Source organism: Chenopodium quinoa, unplaced genomic scaffold (assembly GCF_001683475.1).
Source record: "Chenopodium quinoa cultivar QQ74 unplaced genomic scaffold, ASM168347v1, whole genome shotgun sequence".
In the NCBI taxonomy this organism is placed as follows: domain Eukaryota; kingdom Viridiplantae; phylum Streptophyta; class Magnoliopsida; order Caryophyllales; family Amaranthaceae; genus Chenopodium; species Chenopodium quinoa.
The window spans coordinates 946,238-958,496 of record NW_018743697.1 but is presented as its reverse complement, the minus strand read 5'-3'; the positions used below and the strand labels follow the sequence as shown (position 1 = coordinate 958,496).

General features: G+C 35.5%; 1 pseudogene; it reads left to right on the top strand.

Annotated features, from left to right (window-relative positions):
• The first annotated feature begins 4,762 nt into the window (after nucleotides 1-4,762).
• Nucleotides 4,763-11,915, top strand: LOC110684040 (annotated as a pseudogene).
• The last annotated feature ends 344 nt before the right edge of the window (nucleotides 11,916-12,259 follow it).

Genomic DNA, 12,259 nt, shown 5'->3' with positions numbered 1-12,259 from the left:
CTCTAACTTAAAAGAGTTGCATTATTAACAGGAAAAGAAAAATAGTTGCAACTTTATATATATTATTACATATATATACAACAAATTTTTTGTTAGTCTAGGGTTGCACATTTGAATGACTTGTTTTTCAAAATTGCCAATCTTGAACTTCAATCAAGTTTTATCACTTTCGCGACTATACACAATGGAGTTAGTTTCATAAAAACGATACAAAGACATCTAAACTTATACGGGAGTCGTTGTTCAATAAAAGCAATGTCATTAGTTAGTTTAAGGGTGTTTAGTACGAGGTATTTATATTGAAAATTTACATCTCATAAAGGATGATTGTAAGTGTTGAATGACAATCAAGTCACCTCTCCCTATTCATTCAAAAAAAGAAAAAAAAAACATGGATATAGAAATAACTAGTTCTGATATTCACAGGGGAAAAAAATTATATTTTTTTTTAATATTTTATTTATTTAAATTTGTTGTTATTGACCTTATTGTTCTATTATTTAGGTTGTACATATATATTTTTTTTTTGAAATAAGGTTGTACATTTTTTTTTTTTTTTAAAATTATCTTTTTATTTGCTAAGAAAATAATACGGAGTAAAAAAAAATTAAAAGTATTTTAGCAGGAATTGTTTTTTTTTTTTTTTAAAACAGCGGGAATTGTTTTTAATGTAAACGTGACACGTGTAATTCTACAATATTCCTGATGATTACTTTAGGGGTCGTTTGGTTGGGGGTAATCAGGAAAGGGAATGAGAATCAACTGGCCCGATTCCCTTTGTTGATGTTTGTTTAGCACTTTTATTCATTCTCTTTACCCTCCCCATTACCCCAAATCCTTCCAACTTCATTCCCCACCCCCCCTAGGTGTTTCCATTCCCATTCTCTACCCTCCTTCACACCACCACATCACCACCGGAAAACCATCCCAGACCACCGCCGCCCCTACCCAGACCACCGCCGCCCCTCCTCGACCACCGCCCTCCCCTCCCCCGAGCCTCGCCGACCTCCCCTCCCCCGAAAAACCTCCCCTAGCACCGCAAAACCCTAGCCCCGATCTCCCTTGACCCCGAAAACCGCCGCTCAGCCCTCCCACCACCCTCGAAACCCTAGCGGCTAGGGGAGGTTTTCGGGGTCAAGGGAGATCGGGGCTAGGGTTTTGCGGGGGTAGGGGAGGTTTTTTCGGGGGAGGGGAGGTCGTGGCTCACGCGACCAGCGGCGATGAGGGGAGGGGAAGGGCGGCGAGGGGAGGGGGAGAGCCGGCGAGGGGCAGGGAAGGGCCGACGAGGAGTTTGGTGGCTGAGAAAGATGAAATGTGTGGTGGCCTGGTGTGGTGGTGTAGTGGTGGGATTGATTCCCTTTGTTTTAAAAACAAATAACAAAGCAAAAAAAAAGAGTATTTTCATTCCATTCTTCTCCTTTTCCTTTGTTCATTCCATTGCGATTCCCTCGTGCGAACCAAACAGCCCCTTAGTATATAGTATTGATTGATTTATATCAATACGGAGTATGTTATCTTTGTATACTCCTTGTAAAAAAAAAAATCTTTGTATACTCTCTCCGTTTTTTAAAGTAGGTATGTTTTTCCTAAGATCAAGTAGATATAATGTCCTTAGGTTTTTTTTATTTTTTTATTTTTTATTTTTTTTAATAATGCCTTTAAATTGTGCACCATGACTCCTTGAGTTGAAAACTATGTGGGACGGCGGCTAAAGTTGTCATTTGTTTAGGTCAGAACTTCAATTAGTTTGTTAATCTAATTATTTGTAAACTAATTATAGAATTACTGAATTATAGAGACTGCAAGATTCCAAGTATCTAACAACTGCAATTTATAGCACTCAATTTTTAATATTGCGATTGCGAGTTTATTCATTGAAGATGGTTTGATACTCCTTATTAATTTCTTTTTTTTTTTCTTTAAAAAAAATCCTTATTAATTAAATCATAAATTCATAATGCATTGGCTTAATATATATATGTTACGTTAGCTAAATTTGACCACTATCAAGATGTATGTTTGACCGCCAAATACAATCAAATAAAATATACTCTTATTTTTTGTTATCATCTCACTATATTCAACAAAAGTTGAGCATACTTATTTTTGATAAGTTTCAATACATTTATTTGTGCATGTACAACCATGCTCCCTTCAGCCCTTCTCAACAAGTTCAATAATTGGAGCGTGCGACATATCAACCGAGAGACAAATTGAACTATGGATTTCATTATATTGTTAGTGTTAGTCATTATTTATACAGTGGTACGTAGTATGAAATTATGAATTACAACAGAACATACATGTATATAGGAATTGAGAGAGTAAAACTAATAGTATCGCACCTTAAAGGTGTAACTTGCTTGTATTATCCACTTTATGCTAACCCAATAAGGCCAAATACATGCACCATAATAGGAGTAGTTAATTAAACCACTTGAATGAGACCTAGAGCTTAATAAGAAAGTAGTACTTGTATTAGATTATTCTAAGTGTAGATGGTTAATGGTTATGTTTCAAGAAAATTAAAATTAAAAAAAGTGTACGAGGGTAGCTACCAGATTAGCATTAATTAAAACAAAGAACTAACATTCATGTCTAGAGATACATAGTCTGGAAGCAAAGGTGTTGGATTTAGATGTCATACATTATAATTTTTTTTTGTTTTGTACTGCTTTTCTTTTGGACATAAGCTCTCTGGTCTTTAGGATCACCATTATTAATTCTTTTTCGTACAATTTATTCATAAAAAATTTACAAAATACACTCACATACATTGAGCAGGTACCTTTATAATCCAACATAAGGCTTATAGATTTTCTTCTAATTATTATGAGATTTTTTTTTTTTTGTTTTTTTTTTTTGAGGAATACTATGAGAAATTATTATGAGAGATATTTATAACCAAATTAGGCCTTTTTTTTTTCTTGGTTAGGTAATTAGGCTCTCTTTCTTCACCTCATTCTCATGAAAATCATATAAAAAAGCTTAGATCAAACCAAACTAGATTGATTCTTCTTAATTTTATTTTCTTACCGTTGTAACCCCTCGATTTTTTTTAAATGCAACACTTTGATTTGAGGTAGACAAAAGCCAAATTTGTAAAAATATTATGACGTATTTCGTGCGTGAGGTTTGTTGAATAATATTAATTTAAAATAGACAAATTTTTGTATGGGTTGGCCACATTGTACAACAGGGATTACCTGAGTTACTCGGTCAGGTGCTACTTGAGGGGCTCAGTCAGGGATTATTATTCAAGAGGTTACTCAGTCAGGGGTTACTTAAGGAGTTATTCGGTCAAAGGTTATTCGAGTTACTCGTTCATGGATTACTTGAGGGGTTTGGTCAGGGGTTACTCGGTCAGAGGTTACTTGAGTTGTTACCCAGCCAGGAGTAACTAAAGTAACCCCTGACCAAGTAACTCGAATAACCTTGGCCACACGGTGTGACCAACCACACAGAATAATCCCCCTTTAAAAAAAAAAGAGATACTGCCTCTATTTATTATTGTATGTGGAATCTTGAGATATTCAAATACAAGTATTTTTTTTATTAAATTAAGACTAATTTTGTTGAACTAGACTTATTTTTATTGAAGTGAAAGTATTTTTACTAAATACATTACTTTAAAGTAAAGAGAACAGGTCAACAGGGTCTTATAAATTTTTTTCATGTTTGTCAATGTATAAATTCAATTGTATTTTTTTTATAATAAATTCGTAAAAATTATGTAAGTTAGATATTAATAAATTAAGTAGAAACTTTGATGAATTTAACAAAATGGATCTCATATAACTATGTTTTTTCTACATATGTGTTTCAATGTTTCATGAAAGATAATTTAAGTTGAGCATGGAAATAGTGTAACCATTGAATTGTTGCAAATGAAAAATGTACACGTTGTGACAAATCAAATAAAATTCCATTTGACAAAGTTTTTTCTTATACTAGTACATTGACATAAATTTAATTAAGGTTAAGGTTCATACAAAATCAGACGGTGGAAAATTCAATAAAAAAAAAAACACCTCATTTTCTGGTGAAGTGAACAAAGCCTATATATTGAAAGACATAACAATTATGAAAATCATTTTATTATATATGCCTTGCTTACTTGAATTGGCTGTAAGGAGATAATACATCATATTCATAATAGATTGATAGATTTATAATTTTGTATAAAATAACTATCATATACGAAGTATTATAGAGTGCCATTCGACATGATTTTCGAGCCAAAAAGTGTCTACTTTGAGGGTTTTCGAGTTTACCTTCAAGATTTATGACAATATATTTATTAACAAGCTAAGATTAGGAAAAAGCTAACGAACGTGTTAGGTGCGTTGAATAAGATAACTAAAAATAGAAAGATTGAATTAAAATAAAAATTAATTACATTGATCAACGCATAATTTCAAAATTAATACTCATACTAGAGTATACGTTATAAAACTTATATAAAGACTAACGCCCCACATTCCTTAGCAAGATCCTTAAGATTATTAGATCAACTACTATACTTATGGAATTTGTCCTCATATAGTCATATATATGCAAATCAGATAAAACCTAGGATTTAGCCCATTTAGGAAGTGTGGGTTAAAAAAATTAAATAATTTTATATACTCCAATTTGCCATTCTTCTTTGTCATATTGACCATATTTAAATGTCTCGATTTCTATTTGTAGCTCCTTCCATGAAACTTCATACTACGTACTACAGTTCAGTTTCATATTTCATAATACTATCTATAAATCTATAATCCATAAATCATATACCGGTTTAAATGAGATCATACCCACATTCTTCAGTACATGTTCATTATTATCCTCATAATTTTTCTTCGGCTATTTGGTCACCACTCTTCTAATTACATTTCAATTTGTTAATTTATCACTTGATTTCTTGTTTCCTTGATTGATTTTTTTGCTATTTTTGTTGCTGTGTTACTGGGTTTGGGTTTTCTGTGATACCCACCACCTGTTTGATCATTTGCTTGTGTGAAAAAACATTCATACTCTGTTTTTCTTTTTCCATATTTTTTTTTATTTTTTTATTACACCATGAATTCTGTCCTTGTTGATACTCATCCCATGAACTGTGTCTTCAAATTATATACAGAAATGGGTTCAAACCCAGCTTATGAAAATTTCTTTCAAAACCCTGAATTTGAGAAAAATGAGAGTCAAGTAAGCTTTGAAGCTCCTCATTTTATTAGTGAAGATTTTTCTCCACTTGATCAAAATGAGAGCAATAATAGTTATTTGAAAAAACCCAATAATCGCCTTAAATACATTAGTGATATTCTCTTAAAAGAAGATTTGGATGAAAATCCTGCTTCTGCACAAGAGCATTGGGCTCTCCAAGCCACTGAGAAATCATTATATGATGCCCTTGGGGAGTCATACCCTTTTCAACATTTATACACTTCTTCACCTGATTGTTTCCCGTCATCTTCGGATCGAAACACTATATCCCTAGATGATAGCTCTTCCGGAAATACTTTTAGCTCTTTCGAGTCGCAATTGGGGTCACAGCCCACCTCAATTAGACCTCACTACTGTTAATGATGGGGATGATTTTGTTCAATCCTTCTTGCAGTTGAATCCTCAATCCTTTGGCTCGAGCTCTAAGGATGGTGATGATGAGGAAGTAAATGATGTTGTTGTCCCTAAGAAGCCCTTATCGACTGCTTCCAAGAAAGGGGAGAAGCCGGTTAAGGGCTCGAGGAGGAAGAAAAGTCGTCAAAGGGATGATGATGTTGATTATGAAGGAGGAAGGTGTAACAAACTTCAAGCCTCTAGTAGTGAAGATTATGCTGAGTTGGAGCAGTATGATGATATATTGCTTTGTAGTGAAAACAAGGAGGATGCCTCTTTAAGTCCCAAAGAATGTTTAATTGTCGAGGCAAGTGGTAAATTTTTGAAGACAAAGGGTCATGGAAGTAGAGGTGTACGAGGGAAGAAGCAAAACATCGAGGTAGATGAAGTGGATTTAAGGAAACTTTTGATTGAATGTGCACAAGCGATTTCAAAGTTTGATCGTAGGACGTCTAATGAGCTGCTTAAGCAAATTAGACAGTATTCCTCACCACATGGTGATAGCACGCAAAGGGTTGCCCATCATGTTGCCAATGGTCTAGAGGCGCGTTTAGCAGGCACTGGCTCAACCATCTCTACAGATATTTGTGATATGAAAATCTCATCATTTGATTTCTTAAACTCCTACCGGCTTTATGTCTCAGCCATTCCTTTCAAAAGAATGTCTTATATTCAGGCTAACAACACTATTTTAAAGTTGGCTGTGAAAGCAACCAAAATCCATATCATTGATTTTGGTATATTTTTGGGTTTACAGTGGCCCTCCTTCATACAAACCCTCTCAAAAAGACCAAATGGTCCACCAGAACTTCGTATTACAGGAATAGACTTTCCTCAGCAGGGATTTCGGCCAACAGAGAGGGTTGATGCTACAGGGCACCGGCTAGCTGGTTATTGTAGAAGATTTGGTGTGCCCTTCAAGTATCAGGGCATAGCTGAGAAATGGGAAACTATACAACTACAAGACTTGAAGATTGAGAACGACGAAATGGTGATTGTGAACTGTATGTTCAGGTCTGGAACACTACATGATGAGACAGTTGAACAAAATAGTCCGAAAGATGCATTCTTAAGGTTGATAAGAAATATTAACCCCAATCTTTTCATACATGGAATTGTGAATGGTACATTCACTACTCCATTCTGTTGGCAGATAATTAAGAAACATAAAGAAAAAAAATAAATGGTTATTAAATAACCATGCATTACCATTGAAAATTAAAGGTGTTTCCAAATATAGGGAAAAATAACTAATGGTAATAAATATTGCAGGCTAAATTTTAAATGGCTTAGGTTGTTTTAGGAAAACTATAAATTGAGCATTTCCTTCATTTGTATGTAATAATTTCAAGAGAAAATCTGAGAGAAGAAAAATAACTCAGAGAAAAGAGGGGTTGTGTTTTTGCACTTTGGTATAAATAGACATTTTGTTTATGTAATTTATTTCTCCCTCAAATTAGATTAAATAGAAAATTTGCATTATTTTCTTAACAATTGGTATCAGAGCTTGGTTGACAATTAGTCCACATTACGATAAAAATAAAAACGATCCTAAAAGAAAAAGTCAAATTTGAGTGGGAGAAATGGCTGCAGACAAAGGAGAATTTAAACTTGAAAAATTCGATGGTAAAGATTTCGGATTTTGGAAAATGCAGATTGAAGATTATTTATACCAGAAAAAACTCTATCAACCTCTGGAAGAGAAAAAGCCAGATGGCATGCAAGAAGCAGAATGGAAGCTTTTAGATAGACAAGCACTCGGAGTTATTCGATTGACGTTATCACGCAATGTGGCGTTTAACATTGCAAAGGAAACCACAATGGCAGGTCTCATGAAAGCTCTCTCTAATATGTATGAGAAACCATCAGCCTCCAATAAAGTTCATTTGATGAGGCGGTTGTTTAGTTTGAGGATGTCGGAAGGTGGATCGGTAGCTCAACACCTTAATGAACTCAATTCTGTCACAACTCAATTGAGTTCTGTTGAAATCAAATTTGATGATGAAGTATTAGCGTTAATACTTTTATCTTCCCTGCCAGATAGTTGGAATGCTACAGTCACAACTGTGAGTAGCTCATCGGGAAATAACAAGTTGAAGTTTGATGACGTTCGTGATCTGGTTCTTAGTGAGGAGATTTGACGAAGAGAATCAGGTGAATCTTCATCCTCTTCAGTATTGCATACAGAGTCAAGAGGAAGAAATTTAATCAGAAGGAATGAACGCGGAAGATCAAACTATCGAGGACAATCCAGAGATAGGAGGTCAAAATCCAGGAATCCAAATAATTTCCAAAACTCAAAGACTGTGGAGTGTTGGAATTGTGGAAAGATTGGGCACTATAAAAATCAGTGCAAGGGAACACCAAAAGGCAAAGAAGTGAAGGCAGAGGCAAATGTCACTTCTACCGGAGAAGGTGATGATGCGTTGATATGCTCATTAGAGAGCAAAGAAGAGTCTTGGGTATTAGACTCTGGAGCATCGTTCCATGCTACTTCTAATAAAAACTTTTTTGAGAAGTATGTCCATAGAAACCTTGGACAGGTATACCTTGGTGATGACCAACCTTGTGATATTGTTGGTCAAGGTAATGTCAAAATTAAGTTAAATGGGTCAGCTTGGGAGCTGAAGGATGTCAAACATGTTCCCGACCTAAGAAAGAACTTGATCTCAGTTGGGCAGTTGGCTCGTGAAGGTTACACTATAATCTTTCAAGGTGATAATTGGAAGATTTCAAAGGGAGCAATGATAGTTGCTCATGGTAAAAAGAATGGTACTCTCTATTTGACAGCTGGAGCGTGTTATTCGATTGCAGTTGCAACAGAGAATGAAAATTCCAAGTTATGGCACCAAAGACTTGGTCACATGAGTGAGAAAGGAATGAAGATCATGCATTCAATTGGAAAACTCCCTAGTCTAAAATCTGTGAATTTAGACATGTGTGAAGAATGCATACTTGGAAAGTAGAAGAGGGTAAGCTTTCAGACATATGGAAGAACTCCAATGAAAGAAAAATTGGAGCTTGTTCATTCTGATGTGTGGGGACCAACAACCACCCAGTCTATAGGTGGAAAACAATACTTTGTGACTTTTATTGATGATCACTCTAGGAAAGTATGGGTTTACTTTCTAAAATACAAGTCCGAAGTGTTTGAAGTTTTCAGGATATGGAAAGCTAGGGTTGAAAATGAATCAGGTCTGAAGATCAAAAGATTCAGGTCCGACAATGGCGGAGAATATGAGGACACCAAATTCAAGAAGTTTTGCTACGAGCATGGTATTAAGATGGAAAGAACTGTGCCAGGTACGCCTCAGCATAATGGCATAGCTGAGCGGATGAAACGAACATTGACAGAAAGAGCCAGAAGCATTCGTATACAGTCAGGTCTACCAAAACAATTCTGGGCAGAAGCAGTCAATACAGCAGCTTACTTGATCAATCGAGGACCATCAACCCCATTGGAGTACAAATTACCAAAGGAGGTATGGAGCGGCAAAGACATCAAATTGTCGCACTTAAAGGTATTTGGTTGTGTAGCTTATGTGCACATTAGTGATCAAGGCAGAAATAAGCTTGATCCTAAATCAAAAGTTTGCACTTTTATCGGTTATGGCGAAGATGAGTTCGAATACCGCATTTGGGATGATGAAAGCAAAAAGATTATTCGTTCAAGAAATGTAATTTTCAATGAGAGAGTCATGTACAAAGATAGGCATAAAATTGAGAGTTATGAAACAAATCAAAAACAATCTACATTCATTGATGAAGATTATGTCCCAGACAGTACGATGCAAGAGTACACTATCATAAGTACTCCGCAACAAGAAGAACAGACTGTACAGGGCAGTACATCGCAATCAAATGACATACAACAACCTTCTTGTCCAACTCCTACACTAAGAAGGAGTACTCGACCACATGTGCCTAATAGAAAATATATGAATTATTTGTTATTAACTGATGATGGGGAACCAGAAGATTATTATGAAGCATCCCAGACCAGAGATGCTAGCAAGTGGGGGCTTGCAATGAAAGATGAAATGCAATCCCTGATTTCAAACCAGACATGGGAACTAACTGAGTTACCCATAGGTAAGAAGGCCCTTCATAACAAATGGATATATCGAGCAAAAAAGGAGCACAATGATTCCAAGAGGTATAAGGCTCGACTAGTTGTCAAAGGTTTTCAACAGAAAGAGGGAGTTGATTATAATGAGATATTCGCTCCTGTTGTGAAACTCAATACCATTAGAACAGTGTTGAGTATTGTTGCAATTGAAGATCTTTATCTCGAGCAGTTAGATGTGAAGACTGCATTTCTTCATGGAGATCTTGATGAAGAAATATACATGCACCAGCCAGAAGGTTTTATAAAAAGTGGAAAAGAGCAGATGGTATGCAAACTTAAGAAAAGTTTATACGGGCTAAAACAAGCCCCAAGACAATGGTACAAAAAGTTTGATAACTTCATGCACAAGGAAGATTTCCAGAAGTGCAACGCTGACCACTGTTGCTACTTCAAGAGATATCAATCCAGTTATATCATCCTATTACTTTATGTTGATGATATGTTAATAGCAGGTTCTGATATGAATGATATTATAAAGTTGAAGCATCAATTGTCAAAGGAATTTGACATGAAGGACTTGGGTCCAGCAAAGAAGATTTTAGGAATGCGAATCACAAGAGATAAGCAGAGAGGCACTTTGCAGTTATCACAATCAGAGTACATCAAACGTGTTCTTCAGAAATTTAATATGGGTGATGCTAAGCCTGTTAGTACACCGTTGGCGAGTCATTTTCGTCTATCAAAGGATCAGTCCCCTCAGACAGATGAAGATAAAGAATATATGGCCAAGGTTCCTTATGCCTCGGCTATTGGAAGTTTGATGTATGCAATGGTTTGTACAAGACCAGATATTGGACATGTAGTGGGAGTTGTAACCAGGTTTATGTCCAATCCAGGAAAAGTCCATTGGGAAGCTGTTAAATGGATTTTGAGGTATTTACAAGGTACAATTAATAAGTGTTTGTACTTTGGTAAAGGTGAATTGAAAATACAAGGTTACGTTGATGCAAACTTTGGCGGTGAAGTCGATAATAGAAAGAGCACAACGGGTTATGTATTTACAGTTGGAAATACAGCCGTAAGTTGGATGTCCCAACTACAAAATATTGTTGCTTTATCCACTACAGAAGCTGAGTATGTGGCAGTGACCGAAGCTAGTAAAGAGATGATATGGCTTCAAGGTTTGTTAGATGAGCTGGGGTTCAAACAAGTGAATAATATTTTGTATAGCGATAGTCAGAGTGCTATACATTTAGCAAAGAATTCGGCGTTTCACTCAAGAACAAAGCACATCGGTATTCATTATCACTTTATCAGGTCTCTTCTAGAAGATGAAGTGTTAACTCTTAAAAAGATTCTTGGCAGTAAGTCCAGCAGACATGTTAACGAAAACAGTGACGATTGACAAGTTGAAATTGTGCTCAACATCAATTGGTCTTAAAATGACAAAAGACTAGTTGAGGTTCTACTCCTTAGTGTGAAGACAGATTGAAATCAGTCTTCAAGTGGGAGATTGTTGGCAGATAATTAAGAAACATAAAGAAAAAAAATAAATGGTTATTAAATAACCATGCATTACCATTGAAAATTAAAGGTGTTTCCAAATATAGGGAAAAATAACTAATGGTAATAAATATTGCAGGCTAAATTTTAAATGGCTTAGGTTGTTTTAGGAAAACTATAAATTGAGCATTTCCTTCATTTGTATGTAATAATTTCAAGAGAAAATCTGAGAGAAGAAAAATAACTCAGAGAAAAGAGGGGTTGTGTTTTTGCACTTGGTATAAATAGACTTTTTGTTTATGTAATTTATTTCTCCCTCAAATTAGATTAAATAGAAAATTTGCATTATTTTCTTAACACATTCTTCATCAATCGATTTAAGGAGGCGCTCTATCACTATTCTTCTGCATTTGAAGTGTTTGATGCAACTTTACCTCGCAATGCACATGAAAGACTGTTAATTGAGAGTGAGATGTATGGTAAAGAAATCATAAATGTTGTAGCGTGCGAGGGTGTGGAGAGAGTACAAAGGCCCGAAACATACAAAAAGTGGCAGGAGCATTCATCAAGAGCAGGACTACAGCAGGTGCCATTAGACAGGGAGCTTGTGAGTAAAACAAAGGCAATGGTAAAGGCAAATTATCTTAAAGACTTTTTCGTGGACGAAGACAAGCATTGGATGCTCCAAGGTTGGAAGGGAAGAACCTTTTGTGCCCTCTCCTTATGGAAACCCTGTTAATATATAAGAGTGATAATTATTTTCGTGTTCTAATTGTAATATCGATCTGTATGATGTATACTTACTCCATTTCATATTAATATGCAAATATTTTCGTTCTAATTTGGCCTAACTCGATTTCAGTAACATTAATGTACATTATTTGTTATTGATCATCCTATTGATCCTCATGTTCGTGTAGCATGATCACACGGATGCAGGATACTATCATGCAGAGGTGTTGGATTCAGGCTGATATGCTGAGCTGGCTAACTGAAGTTCCTAGAAGCTTCTAGAGTTCTTGGTGTGATAACAGAATATGGCTACTGTGATAAACTACGAAATTAGTTACTAGTATCCTAACA